General features: G+C 57.3%; 1 protein-coding gene across 2 annotated transcripts in view; it reads left to right on the top strand.

Moving 5' to 3' along the window:
- bgnb (biglycan b) overlaps window positions 1-19,983 on the top strand; it is a 60,061-nt gene that overhangs the window by 3,896 nt on the left and 36,182 nt on the right. The window contains exon 1 of one of the 2 annotated variants that reach the window (XM_063034741.1): window positions 40-194. The exons of the other annotated variant lie outside the window; for it this stretch is intronic. The gene's annotated coding sequence lies outside the window, so the exon portion shown is untranslated. Of the gene's footprint in view, window positions 1-39; window positions 195-19,983 lie in introns of those variants that run through there. 2 annotated transcript variants of the gene reach the window in all.

Below are 19,983 nucleotides of genomic sequence, written 5' to 3'. Positions count from 1 at the left end.
GCTCGACTCCGCTGTCCAAACACCACATTCCAAGCGTGTCCCAGCATACTTCCAGTCCAAGAACAAACCCCCCTGAACACAAAACCCAGAAACAGATCTGCGCTCCGATAACAGCAGCGGCTGCGCCTTCTGTCTGACCAGTCGCTCCTCACCTTGTTCTCCCTGCATCGGCAGCTTGCGCCCTCACAGCGGAGGTTAGACCCGAGGGGAGACCCGCCGGGGGACGGGGGTCGGGGCACAGGCATTCTCGGAGATCTGGGGCCACCGGTTCAGCGGGGGGAGAGAGGGAGCCGTGAGGGTGAAGGGAAATCGAGAGGCGGGCGGGGAGGGAGGGGGGGGGGTCACAGAGATGGGGAGGAGTGGAGAAGAGGGAAGGGGTCACAGAGAAGGGGAGGGAGGGGTGACAGAGGTGGGGAGGGACGGATTCACAGAGATGGGGAGGTGTATAGGGGAACGAAGGGGTCATGGAGATGGGGAGAGGCGCAGGAGAGGGAGGGGGTCACAGCGATGGGGTGGGGTGTAGGGGAAGGCGGGGGTCATAGAGATGGGGTGGGTGTAGGGGAGGGAGGGGGTCACAGAGATGGGGTGGGGTGTAGGGGAAGTCGGGGGTCATAGAGATGGGGTGGGGTGTAAGGGAGGGAGGGGACACAGAGACTGGGAGAGGCGTAGAGGAGGGAGGGGGGGTCACAGTGACAGGCAGGGGTGTATGAGCCTGAGGGGGTTACGGAGCTGGGAGGGGTGAACGATTCGAAGGGGATTACGTAGAAGTGGGAGGGAGAATGTTACCGAGACAAGGAGGGGTTTAGGGGAGGGAGGGAGGGGGTTGCAGAGACGGGGAGGGGTGTAAGAACCACAGAGAGTACAGAGATAGGGAGGGATAACGAGCCGGAGGGGATTACGGAGATGGGGAGGGGTGTACGAGCAGGAGGAGGTTACAGAGCTGGGGAGGAGTGTACGAGCAGGAGGGGATTACGGAGATGGGGAGGGGTGTATGAGCCAGTGGGGATTACGGAGGTGGGGAGGGGTGTACGAGCAGGAGGGAGTTACGAAGATGGGGAGGGGTGTACGAGCAGGAGGGGGTTACGAAGATGGGAGGGGTATACGAGCAGGAGGGGATTACGGAGATGGGGAGGGGTGTATGAGCCAGTGGGGATTACGGAGATTGGGAGGGGTGTACGAGCAGGAGGGAGTTGCGGAGATGGGGAGGGGTGTACGACCAGGAGGGGATTACGGAGATGGGGAGGGGTGTATGAGCCTGTGGGGGTTATGGAGATGGGGAGGGGTGTATGAACTAATGCTGTGGGGAGTACAGACAGGAAACTGCAGGGTAAACTGTGACATTTGAGGACAGACACAGTAAAACCGTTGTGAGTGTTTTGAAGATTATCCACAACTATAATTGTCACATCTGGGTGTGGGGGTGGGGGGTGGACGCCTGTTGGAAGAAAGGTCCGGAAAGTACCAGAATGGTGAGACGGTGTGCAAGAAGCTTCACTCTGCCTCTGATTTCAGGGGAGCGTGATGGGAGGGTGTGGAGGGAGCTTCACTCTGTGTCTGACCCCGGGAGTTTGTGATGGGACGGTGTGGAGGGAGCTTCACTCTGTGTCTGACCCCGGGAGTGTGTGATGGGACGGTGTGGAGGGAGATTCACTCTGTGTCTGACCCCGGGAGTGTGTGATGGGACGGTGTGGAGGGAGATTCACTCTGTGTCTGACCCCGGGAGTGTGTGATGGGACGGTGTGGAGGGAGCTTCACTCTGTGTCTGACCCCGGGACAGTGTGATAGGACAGTGTGGAGGGAGCTTCACTCTGTGTCTGACCCCGGGAGTGTGTGATGGGACAGTGTGGAGGGAGATTCACTCTGTGTCTGACCCCGGGAGTGTGTGATGGGACGGTGTGGAGGGAGATTCACTCTGTGTCTGACCCCGGGAGTGTGTGATGGGACAGTGTGGAGGGAGTTTCACTCCGCTCTCTGCAGGCAGTACAGCCACTCTGTTGGAGGAGGAAGAGTTTGAAATGTGGATGAGGTGCCAAACGAGAGGCTGCGCTGTCCCCCATCTTGAGGTTTGTGAAGAAGGCATCTGGCACGCTGGCCTTCCTGGGACGGGACACTGAGTACAGGAGTTGGGACGTCCCGTTACACCTGTACAAGTCGTCGGTGAGACCGCACTCGGAGTATTGTGTGCAGTTCTGGTCACCCAGCTATCGGAAGGATGTCATTAAGCTGGAGCGGGGCAGGAAAGATTCACCAGGATGTTCCTGGGACTGGAGGGATTGAGTTATAAGGAGAGGCTGGACAGACTGGGACTGTCTTCCCTGGAGTGAAGGAGGTTGAGAGGTGACCTTAAAGAGGTTTATAAAACCGTGAGGGGCGTAGGTAAACAAGGAATGCAGAGAAGGTGGATGGTCATAGTCTTTCTCCCCAGGGGGAGAGGAGTCTAAAAGTTGAGCTCACAGGTTTTCGCTGAGAGGGGAGAGATTTAAAGGGGAACTTTTTCACCCAGAGGGTGGTCCCTATATGGAATGAGCTGCCAGAGGGAGTGGCTGAGGCCGGTAGAGGGACAACGTTTGAAAGTCGCTTGGACAGGCACCTGGATAGGAAAGGTTTAGAGGAGACGGGCCAAACACAGGCCAATGGGACCAGCTCAGGAACACAGCCGGGTCAGTATAGACCGATTGATGGACGAGCCTGTAACACTGTGTAAACATACCCAGCTGTGTGCAGGGACACTGGGGAGCACATCTGGGTTTACGTTCCTCTTGAACGGCGGGGGGTGGGGGATCTCCTCCCCAATCCCTGCATTTTAACCCATTGGCTCCCACCAGACAGAAGCACGCCAGTTTAGAGCAAGGGGGCACAGGATTCCTCCCAACCTGTCTGTCCCAACACACACCTTCCCGCTCCTCTCTTCTGTAGAAGAGAGGGAAGCAGGGTTGCCACTGTCCGACTCTGTGAACCATGCCCTCGCGGGTAAAGAAGGCGTCTGGCATGTCAGCCTTCACCGGTCAGGGCACTGGGTGGTTAATCTTCACAATTACCTCTTCCGAAAATGATAACCAAAGACAACCACCACTCTCTACCCACAGCCCTGTGTCAGTCCTCAAACTAATCCCACTGTCCCACTCTCTCCCCATAGCTGTGTGTCAGTCCCCAAACTAATCCCACTGTCCCACTCTCTCCCCACAGCTCTGTGTCAGTCCCCAAACTAATACCACAGTCCCACTCTCTCACCACACCCCTGTGTCAGTCCCCAAACAAATCCCACTGCCCCACTCTCTCCCCACAGCCGTGTCAGTCCCCAAACTAATCCCACTGTTCCACATTCTCACCACAGCCCTGTGTCTGTCCCCAAACTAATCCCACTGTCCCACTCTCTCCCCACAGCCCTGTGTCAGTCCCCAAACTAATCCCACTGTCCCAGTCTCTCCCCACAGCCCTGTGTCAGTCCTAAAACTAATTCCACTGTTCCACATTCTCACCACAGCCCTGTGTCATTCCCCAAACTAATCCCACTATCAAACTCTCTCCCCACAGCCCTGTGTCTGTCCCCAAACTAATCCCACTGTCCCACTCTCTCCCCACAGCCCTGTGTCAGTCCCCAAACTAATCCCACTGTCCCACTCTCTCCCCACAGCCCTGTGTCAATACCCAAACAAATCCCACTGTCCCACTCTCTCCCCATAGCCCTGTGTCAGTCCCCAAACTAATCCCACTGTCCCACTCTCTCCCCACAGCCTGTGTCAGTCCCCAGACTAATCCCACAGTCCCACTCTCTCCCCACAGCTCTGTGTCAGTCGCCAAACTAATCCCACTGTCCCACTCTCTCCCGACATCCCTGTGTCATTCCCCAAACTAATCTACTGTTCCACACTCTCCCCATAGCCCTGTGTCAGTCCCCAAACTAATCCCACTGTCCCACTCTCTCCCCACAGCCTGTGTCAGTCCCCAGACTAATCCCACTGTCCCACTCTCTCCCCACAGCTCTGTGTCAGTCGCCAAACTAATCCCACTGTCCCACTCTCTCCCCACAGCCCTGTGTCAGTCCCCAAACTAATCCCACTGTCCCACTCTCTCCCCACAGCCCTGTGTCTGTCCCCAAACTAATCCCACTGTCCGACTCTCTCTCCACAGCACTGTGTCAGTCCCCAAACTAATCCCACTGTCCCACTCTCTCCCCACAGTCCTGTGTCAGTCCCCAAACTAATCCCACTGTCCCACTCTCTCCCCACAGCCCTGTGTCTGTCCCCAAACTAATCCCACTGTCCCACTCTCTCCCCACAGCCCTGTGTCTGTCCCCAAACTAATCCCACTGTCCCACTCTCTCCCCACAGTCCTGTGTCAGTCCCCAAACTAATCCCACTGTCCCACTCTCTCCCCACAGTCCTGTGTCAGTCCCCAAACTAATCCCACTGTCCCACTCTCTCCCCACAGCCTGTGTCAGTCCCCAGACTAATCCCACTGTCCCACTCTCTCCCCACAGTCCTGTGTCAGTCCCCAGACTAATCCCACTGTCCCACTCTCTCCCCACAGCCCTGTGTCAGTCCCCAAACTAATCCCACTCTCTCCCCACAGCCCTGTGTCTGTCCCCAAACTAATCCCACTCTCCCACTCTCTCCCCACAGCCCTGTGTCAGTCCTCAAACTAATCCCACTGTCCCACTCTCTCCCCACAGCCCTGTGTCAGTCCCCAAACTAATCCCACGGCCCCACTATCTCCCCACAGCCCTGTGTCAGTCCTCAAACTAATCCCACTGTCCCACTCTCTCCCCATAGCTGTGTGTCAGTCCCCAAACTAATCCCACTGTCCCACTCTCTCCCCACAGCCCTGTGTCAGTCCCCAAACTAATCCCACTGTCCCACTCTCTCCCCACACCCCTGTGTCAGTCCCCAAACTAATCCCACTGCCCCACTCTCTCCCCACAGCCGTGTCAATCCCCAAACTAATCCCACTGTTCCACATTCTCACCACAGCCCTGTGTCTGTCCCCAAACTAATCCCACTGTCCCACTCTCTCCCCACAGCCCTGTGTCAGTCCCCAAACTAATCCCACTGTCCCAGTCTCTCCCCACAGCCCTGTGTCAGTCCCCAAACTAATCCCACTGTTCCACATTCTCACCACAGCCCTGTGTCTGTCCCCAAACTAATCCCACTGTCCCACTCTCTCCCCACAGCCCTGTGTCTGTCCCCAAACTAATCCCACTGTCCCACTCTCTCCCCACAGCCCTGTGTCAGTCCCCAAACTAATCCCACTGTCCCACTCTCTCCCCACAGCCCTGTGTCAGTCCCCAAACTAATCCCACTGTACCACTCTCTCCCCACAGCCCTGTGTCAATACCCAAACTAATCCCACTGTCCCACTCTCTCCCCACAGCCCTGTGTCAGTCCCCAAACTAATCCCACTGTTCCACACTCTCCCCACAGCCCTGTGTCATTCCCCAAACTAATCCGACTGTTCCACACTCTCCCCAGAGCCCTGTGTCAGTCCCCAAACTAATCCCACTGTACCACTCTCTCCCCACAGCCTGCGTCAATCCCCAGACTAATCCCACAGTCCCACTCTCTCCCCACAGCCCTGTGTCAGTCGCCAAACTAATCCCACTGTCCCACTCTCTCCCCACAGCCCTGTGTCAGTCGCCAAACTAATCCCACTATCCCACTCTCTCCCCACAGCCCTGTGTCAGTCCCCAAACTAATCCTACTGTCCCACTCTCTCCCCACAGCCCTGTGTCTGTCCCCAAACTAATCCCACTGTCCAACTCTCTCTCCACAGCCCTGTGTCAGTCCCCAAACTAATCCCACTGTCCCACTCTCTCCCCACAGCCCTGTGTCAGTCCCCAAACTAATCCCACTGTCCCACTCTCTCCCCACAGCCCTGTGTCAGTCCCCAGACTAATACCACTGTCCCACTCTCTCCCCACAGTCCTGTGTCAGTCCCCAAACTAATCCCACTGTCCCACTCTCTCCCCACAGTCCTGTGTCAGTCCCCAAACTAATCCCACTGTCCCACTCTCTCCCCACAGCCTGTGTCAGTCCCCAGACTAATCCCACTGTCCCAGTCTCTCGCCACAGCCCTGTGTCTGTCCCCAAACTAATCCCACTGTCCCACTCTCTCGCCACAGCCTGTGTCAGTCCCCAGACTAATCCCACTGTCCCACTCTCTCCCCACAGTCCTGTGTCAGTCCCCAAACTAATCCCACTGTCCCACTCTCTCCCCACCGTCCTGTGTCAGTCCCCAAACTAATCCCACTGTCCCACTCTCTCCCCAAAGGCCTGTGTCAGTCCCCAAACTAATCCCACTGTCCCACTCTCTCCCCACAGCCCTGTGTCAGTCCCCAGACTAATCCCACTGTCCCACTCTCTCCCCACAGCCCTGTGTCAGTCCCCAGACTAATCCCACTGTCCCACTCTCTCCCCACAGCGCTGTGTCAGTTCCCAGACTAATCCCACTGTCCCACTCTCTCCCCACAGCCCTGTGTCAGTCCCCAGACTAATCCCACTGTCCCACTCTCTCCTCACAGACCTGTGTCAGTCCCCAAACTAATCCCATTGTCCCACCCTCTCCCTACAGCCCTGTGTCAGTCCCCAAACTAATCCCACGGCCCCACTCCCTCCCCACAGCCCTGTGTCAGTCCTCAAACTAATCCCACTGTCCCACTCTCTCCCCACAGCCCTGTGTCAGTCCCCAAACTAATCCCACGGCCCCACTCTCTCCCCACAGCCCTGTGTCAGTCCTCAAACTAATCCCACTGTCCCACTCTCTCCCCACAGCCCTGTGTCAGTCCCCAAACTAATCCCACGGCCCCAGTCTCTCCCCACAGCCCTGTGTCAGTCCTCAAACTAATCCCACTGTCCCACTCTCTTCCCATAGCTGTGTGTCAGACCCAAACTAATCCCACTGTCCCACTCTCTCCCCACAGCTCTGTGTCAGTCCCCAAACTAATCCCACTGTCCCACTCTCTCCCCACACCCCTATGTCAGTCCCCAAACAATTCCCACTGCCCCACTCTCTCCCCACAGCCGTGTCAGTCCCCAAACTAATCCCACTGTTCCACATTCTCACCACAGCCCTGTGTCTGTCCCCAAACTAATCCCACTATCCCACTCTCTCCCCACAGCCCTGTGTCTGTCCCCAAACTAATCCCACTGTCCCACTCTCTCCCCACAGCCCTGTGTCTGTCCCCAAACTAATCCCACTGTCCCACTCTCTCCTCACAGCCCTGTGTCAGTCCCCAAACTAATCCCATTGTCCCACCCTCTCCCTACAGCCCTGTGTCAGTCCCCAAACTAATCCCACGGCCCCACTCCCTCCCCACAGCCCTGTGTCAGTCCTCAAACTAATCCCACTGTCCCACTCTCTCCCCACAGCCCTGTGTCAGTCCCCAAACTAATCCCACGGCCCCACTCGCTCCCCACAGCCCTGTGTCAGTCCTCAAACTAATCCCACTGTCCCACTCTCTCCCCACAGCCCTGTGTCAGTCCCCAAACTAATCCCACGGCCCCACTCTCTCCCCACAGCCCTGTGTCAGTCCTCAAACTAATCCCACTGTCCCACTCTCTCCCCATAGCTGTGTGTCAGTCCCAAAACTAATCCCACTGTTCCACATTCTCACCACAGCCCTGTGTCTGTCCCCAAACTAATCCCACTGTCCCACTCTCTCCCCACAGCCCTGTGTCAGTCCCCAAACTAATCCCACTGTCCCAGTCTCTCCCCACAGCCCTGTGTCAGTCCTAAAACTAATCCCACTGTTCCACATTCTCACCACAGCCCTGTGTCATTCCCCAAACTAATCCCACTATCCCACTCTCTCCCCACAGCCCTGTGTCTGTCCCCAAACTAATCCCACTGTCCCACTCTCTCCCCACAGCCCTGTGTCTGTCCCCAAACTAATCCCACTGTCCCACTCTCTCCCCACAGCCCTGTGTCAGTCCCCAAACTAATCCCACTGTCCCACTCTCTCCCCACAGCCCTGTGTCAATATCCAAACTAATCCCACTGTCCCACTCTCTCCCCATAGCCCTGTCTCAGTCCCCAAACTAATCCCACTGTCCCACTCTCTCCCCACAGCCTGTGTCAGTCCCCAGACTAATCCCACAGTCCCACTCTCTCCCCACAGCTCTGTGTCAGTCGCCAAACTAATCCCACTGTCCCACTCTCTCCCGACATCCCTGTGTCATTCCCCAAACTAATCTACTGTTCCACACTCTCCCCATAGCCCTGTGTCAGTCCCCAAACTAATCCCACTGTCCCACTCTCTCCCCACAGCCTGTGTCAGTCCCCAGACTAATCCCACTGTCCCACTCTCTCCCCACAGCTCTCTGTCAGTCGCCAAACTAATCCCACTGTCCCACTCTCTCCCCACAGCCCTGTGTCAGTCCCCAAACTAATCCCACTGTCCCACTCTCTCCCCACAGCCCTGTGTCTGTCCCCAAACTAATCCCACTGTCTGACTCTCTCTCCACAGCACTGTGTCAGTCCCCAAACTAATCCCACTGTCCCACTCTCTCCCCACAGCCCTGTGTCAGTCCCCAAACTAATCCCACTGTCCCACTCTCTCCCCACAGCCCTGTGTCTGTCCCCAAACTAATCCCACTGTCCCACTCTCTCCCCACAGCCCTGTGTCTGTCCCCAAACTAATCCCACTGTCCCACTCTCTCCCCACAGCCTGTGTCAGTCCCCAGACTAATCCCACTGTCCCACTCTCTCCCCACAGTCCTGTGTCAGTCCCCAAACTAATCCCACTGTCCCACTCTCTCCCCACAGTCCTGTGTCAGTCCCCAAACTAATCCCACTGTCCCACTCTCTCCCCACAGCCTGTGTCAGTCCCCAGACTAATCCCACTGTCCCACTCTATCCCCACAGTCCTGTGTCAGTCCCCAGACTAATCCCACTGTCCCACTCTCTCCCCACAGCCCTGTGTCAGTCCCCAAACTAATCCCACTCTCTCCCCACAGCCCTGTGTCTGTCCCCAAACTAATCCCACTCTCCCACTCTCTCCCCACAGCCCTGTGTCAGTCCTCAAACTAATCCCACTGTCCCACTCTCTCCCCACAGCCCTGTGTCAGTCCCCAAACTAATCCCACGGCCCCACTCTCTCCCCACAGCCCTGTGTCAGTCCTCAAACTAATCCCACTGTCCCACTCTCTCCCCATAGCTGTGTGTCAGTCCCCAAACTAATCCCACTGTCCCAGTCTCTCCCCACAGCCCTGTGTCAGTCCCCAAACTAATCCCACTGTCCCACTCTCTCCCCACACCCCTGTGTCAGACCCCAAACTAATCCCACTGCCCCACTCTCTCCCCACAGCCGTGTCAATCCCCAAACTAATCCCACTGTTCGACATTCTCACCACAGCCCTGTGTCTGTCCCCAAACTAATCCCACTGTCCCACTCTCTCCCCACAGCCCTGTGTCAGTCCCCAAACTAATCCCACTGTCCCAGTCTCTCCCCACAGCCCTGTGTCAGTCCCCAAACTAATCCCACTGTTCCACATTCTCACCACAGCCCTGTCTCTGTCCCCAAACTAATCCCACTGTCCCACTCTCTCCCCACAGCCCTGTGTCTGTCCCCAAACTAATCCCACTGTCCCACTCTCTCCCCACAGCCCTGTGTCTGTCCCCAAACTAATCCCACTGTCCCACTCTCTCCCCACAGCCCTGTGTCAGTCCCCAAACTAATCCCACTGTCCCACTCTCTCCCCACAGCCCTGTGTCAATACCCAAACTAATCCCACTGTCCCACTCTCTCCCCACAGCCCTGTCAGTCCCCAAACTAATCCCACTGTTCCACACTCTCCCCACAGCCCTGTGTCATTCCCCAAACTAATCCGACTGTTCCACACTCTCCCCATAGCCCTGTGTCAGTCCCCAAACTAATCCCACTGTCCCACTCTCTCCCCACAGCCTGCGTCAATCCCCAGACTAATCCCACAGTCCCACTCTCTCCCCACAGCCCTGTGTCAGTCGCCAAACTCATCCCACTGTCCCACTCTCTCCCCACAGCCCTGTGTCAGTCGCCAAACTAATCCCACTGTCCCACTCTCTCCCCACAGCCCTGTGTCAGTCCCCAAACTAATCCCACTGTCCCACTCTCTCCCCACAGCCCTGTGTCTGTCCCCAAACTAATCCCACTGTCCAACTCTCTCTCCACAGCCCTGTGTCAGTCCCCAAACTAATCCCACTGTCCCACTCTCTCCCCACAGCCCTGTGTCAGTCCCCAAACTAATCCCACTGTCCCACTCTCTCCCCACAGCCTGTGTCAGTCCCCAGACTAATACCACTGTCCCACTCTCTCCCCACAGTCCTGTGTCAGTCCCCAAACTAATCCCACTGTCCCACTCTCTCCCCACAGCCTGTGTCAGTCCCCAGACTAATCCCACTGTCCCAGTCTCTCCCCACAGCCCTGTGTCTGTCCCCAAACTAATCCCACTGTCCCACTCTCTCCCCACAGCCTGTGTCAGTCCCCAGACTAATCCCACTGTCCCACTCTCTCCCCACAGTCCTGTGTCAGTCCCCAAACTAATCCCACTGTCCCACTCTCTCCCCACAGTCCTGTGTCAGTCCCCGGACTAATGCCACTGTCCCACTCTCTCCCCACAGCCCTGTGTCAGTCCCCAAACTAATCCCACTGTCCCACTCTCTCCCCAAAGGCCTGTGTCAGTCCCCAAACTAATCCCACTGTCCCACTCTCTCCCCACAGCCCTGTGTCAGTCCCCAGACTAATCCCACTGTCCCACTCTCTCCCCACAGCCCTGTGTCAGTCCCCAGACTAATCCCACTGTCCCACTCTCTCCCCACAATCCTGTGTCAGTCCCCAAACTAATCCCACTGTCCCACTCTCTCCCCACAGCCCTGTGTCAGTCCCCAGACTAATCCCACTGTCCCACTCTCTCCCCACAGCCCTGTGTCAGTCCCCAGACTAATCCCACTGTCCCACTCTCTCCCCACAGCCCTGTGTCAGTCCCCAAACTAATCCCACAGTCCCACTCTCTCCGCACAGCCTATGTCAGTCCCCAGTCTAATCCCACTGTCCCACTCTCTCCCCACAGTCCTGTGTCAGTCCCCAAACTAATCCCACTGTCCCACTCTCTCCCCACAGTCCTGTGTCAGTCCCCAAACTAATCCCACTGTCCCACTCTCTCCCCACAGCCTGTGTCAGTCCCCAGACTAATCCCACGGTCCCACTCTCTCCCCACAGCCCTGTGTCAGTCCCCAAACTAATCACACTGCCCCACTCTCTCCCCACAGCCGTGTCAGTCCCCAAACTAATCCCACTGTTCCACATTCTCACCACAGCCCTGTGTCTGTCCCCAAACTAATCCCACTGTCCCACTCTCTCCCCACAACCCTGTGTCAGTTCCAAAACTCATCCCACTGTCCAAATTTATCCCCACAGCCCTGTGTCAGTCCCCAAACTCATCCCACTGTCCCACTCTCTCCCCACAGCCCTGTGTCAGTCCCCAAACTAATCCCACTGTCCCACTCTTTCCCCACAGCCGATGTCAGTCCCCAGTCTAATCCCACTGTCCCACTCTCTCCCCACAGCCCTGTGTCAGTCCCCAAACTAATCCCACTGTCCCACTCTCTCCCCACAGCCCTGTGTCAGTCCCCAAACTAATCCCACTGTCCCAGTCTCTCCCCACAGCCCTGTGTCAGTCCCCAAACTAATCCCACTGTCCCACTCTCTCCCCACAGCCCTGTGTCAGTCCCCAAACTAATCCCACTGTCCCACTCTCTCCCCACAGCCCTGTGTCAGTCCCCAAACTAATCCCACTGTCCCACTCTCTCCCCACAGCCCTGTGTCAGTCCCCAAACTAATCCCACTGTCCCACTCTCTCCCCACAGCCCTGTGTCTGTCCCCAAACTAATCCCACTGTCCCACTCTCTCCCCACAGCCCTGTGTCAGTCCCCAAACTAATCCCACTGTCCCACTCTCTCCCCACAGCCCTGTGTCATTCCCCAAACTAATCCCACTGTCCCACTCTCTCCCCACAGCCCTGTGTCAGTCCCCAAACTAATCCCACTGTCCCACTCTCTCCCCACAGCCCTGTGTCAGTCCCCAAACTAATCCCACTGTCCCACTCTCTCCCCACAGCCCTGTGTCAGTCCCCAAACTAATCCCACTGTCCCACTCTCTCCCCACAGCCCTGTGTCAGTCCCCAAACTAATCCCACTGTCCCACTCTCTCCCCACAGCCCTGTGTCAGTCCCCAAACTAATCCCACTGTCCCACTCTCTCCCCACAGTCCCTGTGTCAGTCCCCAAACTAATCCCACTGTCCCACTCTCTCCCCACAGCCCTGTGTCAGTCCCCAGACTATTCCCACTGTCCCACTCTCTCCCCACAGTCCTGTGTCAGTCCCCAAACTAATCCCACTGTCCCACTCTCTCCCCACAGCCCTGTGTCAGTCCCCAAACTAATCCCACTGTCCCACTCTCTCCCCACAGCCCTGTGTCAGTCCCCAGACTAATCCCACTGTCCCACTCTCTCCCCACAGCCCTGTGTCAGTCCCCAGACTAATCCCACTGTCCCACTCTCTCCCCACAGCCCTGTGTCAGTCCCCAAACTAATCACACTGTCCCACTCTCTCCCCACAGCCCTGTGTCAGTCCCCAAACTAATCCCACTGTCCCACTCTCTCCCCACAGCCCTGTGTCAGTCCCCAAACTAATCCCACTGTCCCACTCTCTCCCCACAGCCCTGTGTCAGTCCCCAAACTAATCCCACTGTCCCACTCTCTCCCCACAGCCCTGTGTCAGTCCCCAGACTAATCCCACTGTCCCACTCTTTCCCCACAATCCTGTGTCAGTGCCCAAACTAATCACACTGTCCCACTCTCTCCCCACAGCCCTGTGTCAGTCCCCAGACTAATCCCACTGTCCCACTCTCTCCCCACAGCCCTGTGTCAGTCCCCAAACTAATCCCACTGTCCCACTCTCTCCCCACAGCCCTGTGTCAGTCCCCAAACTAATCCCACTGTCCCACTCTCTCCCCACAGCCCTGTGTCAGTCCCCAAACTAATCCCACTGCCCCACTCTCTCCCCACAGCCGTGTCAGTCCCCAAACTAATCCCACTGTTCCACATTCTCACCACAGCCCTGTGTCTGTCCCCAAACTAATCCCACTGTCCCACTCTCTCCGCACAGCCCTGTGTCAGTCCCCAAACTAATCTCACTGTCCCACTCTCTCCCCACAGCCCTGTGTCAGTCCCCAAACTAACCCCACTGTCCCACTCTCTCCCCACAGCCCTGTGTCAGTCCCCAAACTAATCCCATGGCCCCACTCTCTCCCCACAGCCCTGTGTCAGTCCTCAAACTAATCCCACTGTCCCACTCTCTCCCCACAGCCCTGTGTCAGTCCCCAGACTAATCCCACTGTCCCACTCTCTCCCCACAGCCCTGTGTCAGTCCCCAAACTAATCCCACTGTCCCACTCTCTCCCCACAGCCTGTGTCAGTCCCCAGACTAATCCCATTGTCCCAGTCTCTCCCCACAGTCCTGTGTCAGTCCCCAAACTAATCCCACTGTCCCACTCTCTCCCCACAGTCCTGTGTCAGTCCCCAGACTAATCCCACTGTCCCACTCTCTCCCCACACCCGTGTCAGTCCACAAACTAATCCCACTGCCCCACTCTCTCCCCACAGCCGTGTCAGTCCCCAAACTAATCCCACTGTTCCACATTCTCACCACAGCCCTGTGTCTGTCCCCAAACTAATCCCACTGTCCCACTCTCTCCGCACAGCCCTGTGTCAGTCCCCAAACTAATCTCACTGTCCCACTCTCTCCCCACAGCCCTCTGTCAGTCCCCAAACTAATCCCACTGTTCCACACTCTCCCCACAGCCCTGTGTCAGTCACCAAACTAAGCCCACTGTCCCACTCTCTCCCCACAGCCCGGTGTCAGTCCCCAAACTAATCCCACGGCCCCACTCTCTCCCCACAGCCCTGTGTCAGTCCTCAAACTAATCCCACTGTCCCACTCTCCTCCCACAGCCCTGTGTCAGTCCCCAAACTAATCCCACTGTCCCACTCTCTCCCCACAGCCTGTGTCAGTCCCCAGACTAATCCCACAGTCCCACTCTCTCCCCACAGTCCTGTGTCAGTCCCCAAACTAATCCCACTGTCCCACTCTCTCCCGACAGCCGTGTCAGTCCCCAAACTAATCCTACTGTCCCACTCTCTCCCCACAGCCCTGTGTCAGTCCCCAAACGAATCCCACTGTCCCACTCTCTCCCCACAGCCCTGTGTCAGTCCCCAAACTAATCCCACTGTCCCACTCTCTCCCCACAGCCCTGTGTCATTCCCTAAAGTAATCCCAAGGCCCCACTCTCTCCCCACAGCCCTGTGTCAGTCCCCAAACTAATCCCACTATCCCACTCTCTCTGCACAGCCCTGTGTCAGTCCCCAAACTAACCCCACTGTCCCACTCTCTCCCCACAGCCCTGTGTCAGTCCCCAAACTAATCCCACGGCCCCTCTCTCTCCCCACAGCCCTGTGTCAGTCCTCAAACTAATCCCACTGTCCCACTCTCTCCCCACAGCCCTGTGTCAGTCCCCAAACTAATCCCACTGTCCCACTCTCTCCCCACAGCCTGTGTCAGTCCCCAGACTAATCCCACTGTCCCACTCTCTCCCCACAGTCCTGTGTCAGTCCCCAAACTAATCCCACTGTCCCACTCTCTCCCGACAGCCGTGTCAGTCCCCAAACTAATCCTACTGTCCCACTCTCTCCCCACAGCCCTGTGTCAGTCCCCAAACTAATCCCACTGTCCCACTCTCTCCCCACAGCCCTGTGTCAGTCCCCAAACTAATCCCACTGTCCCACTCTCTCCCCACAGCCCTGTGTCATTCCCTAAACTAATCCCACTGTCCCACTCTCTCCCCACAGCCTGTGTCAGTCCCCAGACTAATCCCACTGTCCCACTCTCTCCCCACAGTCCTGTGTCAGTCCCCAAACTAATCCCACTGTCCCACTCTCTCCCCACAGCCCTGTGTCAGTCCCCAAACTAATCCCACGGCCCCACTCTCTCCCTACAGCCCTGTGTCAGTCCCCAAACTATTCCCACTGCCCCACTCTCTCCCCACAGCCCTGTGTCAGTCCCCAAACTAATCCCACGGCCCCACTCTCTCCCCACAGCCCTGTGTCAGTCCCCAAACGAATCCCACTGTCCCACTCTCTCCCCACAGCCCTGTGTCAGTCCCTAAACTAATCCCACTGTCCCACTCTCTCCCCACAGCCCTGTGTCAGTCCTCAAACTAATCCCACTGTTCCACATTCTCACCACAGCCCTGTGTCTGTCCCCAAACTAATCCCACTGTCCCACTCTCTCCCCACAGCCCTGTGTCAGTCCCCAAACTAATCCCACTGTCCCAGTCTCTCCCCACAGCCCTGTGTCAGTCCCCAAACTAATCCCACTGTTCCACATTCTCACCACAGCACTGTGTCATTCCCCAAACTAATCCCACTGTCCCACTCTTTCCCCACAGCCCTGTGTCAGTCCCCAAACTAATCCCACTGTTCCACACTCTCCCCACAGCCCTGTGTCATTCCCCAAACTAATCCCACTGTCCCACTCTCTCCCCACAGCCCTGTGTCTGTCCCCAAACTAATCCCACTGTCCCACTCTCTCTCCACAGCCCTGTGTCAGTCCCCAAACTAATCCCAGTGTCCCACTCTCTCCCCACAGCCCTGTGTCTCTCCCCAAACTAATCCCACTGTCCCTCTCTCTCTCCACAGCCCTGTGTCAGTCCCCAAACTAATCCCACTGTCCCACTCTCTCCCCACAGCCCTGTGTCAGTCCCCAAACTAATCCCACTGTCCCACTCTCTCCCCACAGCCCTGTGTCAGTCCCCAAACTAATCCCACTGTCCAACTCTCTCCCCACAGCCTGTGTCAGTCCCCAGACTAATCCCACTGTCCTACTCTCTCCCCACAGTCCTGTGTCAGTCCCCAGACTAATCCCACTCTCCCACTCTCTCCCCACAGCCCTGTGTCAGTCCCCAAACTAATCCCACTCTCTCCCCACAGCCCTGTGTCTGTCCCCAAACTAATCCCACTCTCCCACTCTCTCCCCACAGCCCTGTGTCAGTCCCCAGACTAATCCCACTGTCCCACTCTCTCCCCACAGCCCTGTGTCAGTCCCCAGACTAATCCCACTGTCCCACTCTCTCCCCACAGCCCTGTGTCAGTCCCCAGACTAATCCCACTGTCCCACTCTCTCCCCACAACCCTGTGTCAGTCCCCAAACTAATCCCACTGTCCCACTCTCTCCCCACAGCCTGTGTCAGTCCCCAGACTAATCCCATTGTCCCACTCTCTCCCCACATTCCTGTGTCAGTCCCCAAACTAATCCCACTGTCCCACTCTCTCCCCACAGTCCTGTGTCAGTCCCCAGACTAATCCCACTGCCCCACTCTCTCCCCACAGCCGTGTCAGTCCCCAAACTAATCCCACTGTTCCACATTCTCACCACAGCCCTGTGTCTGTCCCCAAACTCATCCCACTGTCCCACTCTCTCCGCACAGCCCTGTGTCAGTCCCCAAACTAATCTCACTGTCCCACTCTCTCCCCACAGGCCTGTGTCAGTCCCCAAACTAATCCCACTGTTCCACTCTCTCCCCACAGCCCTGTGTCAGTCCTCAAACTAATCCCACTGTCCCACTCCCTCCCCACAGCCCTGTGTCAGTCCCCAAACTAATCCCACTGTCCCACTCTCTCCCCACAGCCTGTGTCAGTCCCCAGACTAATCCCACTGTCCCACTCTCTCCCCACAGTCCTGTGTCAGTCCCCAAACTAATCCCACTGTCCCACTCTCTCCCGACAGCCGTGTCAGTCCCCAAACTAATCCTACTGTCCCACTCTCTCCCCACAGCCCTGTGTCAGTCCCCAAACTAATCCCACTGTCCCACTCTCTCCCCACAGCCCTGTGTCAGTCCCCAAACTAATCCCACTGTCCCAGTCTCTCCCCACAGCCCTGTGTCAGTCCCCAAACTAATCCCACTGTTCCCACTCTCTCCCCACAGCCCTGTGTCAGTCCCCAAACTAATCCCACGGCCCCACTCTCTCCCTGCAGCCCTGTGTCAGTCCCCAAACTATTCCCACTGCCCCACTCTCTCCCCACAGCCCTGTGTCAGTCCCCAAACTAATCCCACGGCCCCACTCTCTCCCCACAGCCCTGTGTCAGTCCCCAAACGAATCCCACTGTCCCACTCTCTCCCCACAGCCCTGTGTCAGTCACCAAACTAACCCCACTGTCCCACTCTCTCCCCACAGCCCGGTGTCAGTCCCCAAACTAATCCCACGGCCCCACTCTCTCCCCACAGCCCTGTGTCAGTCCTCAAACTAATCCCACTGTCCCACTCTCCTCCCACAGCCCTGTGTCAGTCCCCAAACTAATCCCACTGTCCCACTCTCTCCCCACAGCCTGTGTCAGTCCCCAGACTAATCCCACTGTCCCACTCTCTCCCCACAGTCCTGTGTCAGTCCCCAAACTAATCCCACTGTCCCACTCTCTCCCGACAGCCGTGTCAGTCCCCAAACTAATCCTACTGTCCCACTCTCTCCCCACAGCCCTGTGTCAGTCCCCAAACGAATCCCACTGTCCCACTCTCTCCCCACAGCCCTGTGTCAGTCCCCAAACTAATCCCACTGTCCCACTCTCTCCCCACAGCCCTGTGTCATTCCCTAAAGTAATCCCAAGGCCCCACTCTCTCCCCACAGCCCTGTGTCAGTCCCCAAACTAATCCCACTGTCCCACTCTCTCTGCACAGCCCTGTGTCAGTCCCCAAACTAACCCCACTGTCCCACTCTCTCCCCACAGCCCTGTGTCAGTCCCCAAACTAATCCCACGGCCCCTCTCTCTCCCCACAGCCCTGTGTCAGTCCTCAAACTAATCCCACTGTCCCACTCTCTCCCCACAGCCCTGTGTCAGTCCCCAAACTAATCCCACTGTCCCACTCTCTCCCCACAGCCTGTGTCAGTCCCCAGACTAATCCCACTGTCCCACTCTCTCCCCACAGTCCTGTGTCAGTCCCCAAACTAATCCCACTGTCCCACTCTCTCCCGACAGCCGTGTCAGTCCCCAAACTAATCCTACTGTCCCACTCTCTCCCCACAGCCCTGTGTCAGTCCCCAAACTAATCCCACTGTCCCACTCTCTCCCCACAGCCCTGTGTCAGTCCCCAAACTAATCCCACTGTCCCACTCTCTCCCCACAGCCCTGTGTCATTCCCTAAACTAATGCCACTGTCCCACTCTCTCCCCACAGCCTGTGTCAGTCCCCAGACTAATCCCACTGTCCCACTCTCTCCCCACAGTCCTGTGTCAGTCCCCAAACTAATCCCACTGCCCCACTCTCTCCCCACAGCCCAGTGTCAGTCCCCAAACTAATCCCACTATCCCACTCTCTCCCCACAGCCCTGTGTCAGTCCCCAAACTAATCCCACGGCCCCACTCTCTCCCTACAGCCCTGTGTCAGTCCCCAAACTATTCCCACTGCCCCACTCTCTCCCCACAGCCCTGTGTCAGTCCCCAAACTAATCCCACTGCCCCACTCTCTCCCCACAGCCCTGTGTCAGGCCCCAAACGAATCCCACTGTCCCACTCTCTCCCCACAGCCCTGTGTCAGTCCCTAAACTAATCCCACTGTCCCACTCTCTCCCCACAGCCCTGTGTCAGTCCTCAAACTAATCCCACTGTTCCACATTCTCACCACAGCCCTGTGTCTGTCCCCAAACTAATCCCACTGTCCCACTCTCTCCCCACAGCCCTGTGTCAGTCCCCAAACTAATCTCACTGTCCCACTCTCTCCCCACAGCCCTGTGTCAGTCCCCAAACTAACCCCACTGTCCCACTCTCTCCCCACAGCCCTGTGTCAGTCCCCAAACTAATCCCATGGCCCCACTCTCTCCCCACAGCCCTGTGTCAGTCCTCAAACTAATCCCACTGTCCCACTCTCTCCCCACAGCCCTGTGTCAGTCCCCAGACTAATCCCACTGTCCCACTCTCTCCCCACAGCCCTGTGTCAGTCCCCAAACTAATCCCACTGTCCCACTCTCTCCCCACAGCCTGTGTCAGTCCCCAGACTAATCCCATTGTCCCAGTCTCTCCCCACAGTCCTGTGTCAGTCCCCAAACTAATCCCACTGTCCCACTCTCTCCCCACAGTCCTGTGTCAGTCCCCAGACTAATCCCACTGTCCCACTCTCTCCCCACACCCGTGTCAGTCCACAAACTAATCCCACTGCCCCACTCTCTCCCCACAGCCGTGTCAGTCCCCAAACTAATCCCACTGTTCCACATTCTCACCACAGCCCTGTGTCTGTCCCCAAACTAATCCCACTGTCCCACTCTCTCCGCACAGCCCTGTGTCAGTCCCCAAACTAATCTCACTGTCCCACTCTCTCCCCACAGCCCTCTGTCAGTCCCCAAACTAATCCCACTGTTCCACACTCTCCCCACAGCCCTGTGTCAGTCACCAAACTAACCCCACTGTCCCACTCTCTCCCCACAGCCCGGTGTCAGTCCCCAAACTAATCCCACGGCCCCACTCTCTCCCCACAGCCCTGTGTCAGTCCTCAAACTAATCCCACTGTCCCACTCTCCTCCCACAGCCCTGTGTCAGTCCCCAAACTAATCCCACTGTCCCACTCTCTCCCCACAGCCTGTGTCAGTCCCCAGACTAATCCCACAGTCCCACTCTCTCCCCACAGTCCTGTGTCAGTCCCCAAACTAATCCCACTGTCCCACTCTCTCCCGACAGCCGTGTCAGTCCCCAAACTAATCCTACTGTCCCACTCTCTCCCCACAGCCCTGTGTCAGTCCCCAAACGAATCCCACTGTCCCACTCTCTCCCCACAGCCCTGTGTCAGTCCCCAAACTAATCCCACTGTCCCACTCTCTCCCCACAGCCCTGTGTCATTCCCTAAAGTAATCCCAAGGCCCCACTCTCTCCCCACAGCCCTGTGTCAGTCCCCAAACTAATCCCACTGTCCCAC

The sequence above is a fragment of the Mobula hypostoma genome, chromosome 28, assembly GCF_963921235.1.
Source record: "Mobula hypostoma chromosome 28, sMobHyp1.1, whole genome shotgun sequence".
Taxonomy (NCBI): Eukaryota; Metazoa; Chordata; class Chondrichthyes; order Myliobatiformes; family Myliobatidae; genus Mobula; species Mobula hypostoma.
This window is presented reverse-complemented; position numbering and strand designations above follow the sequence as displayed.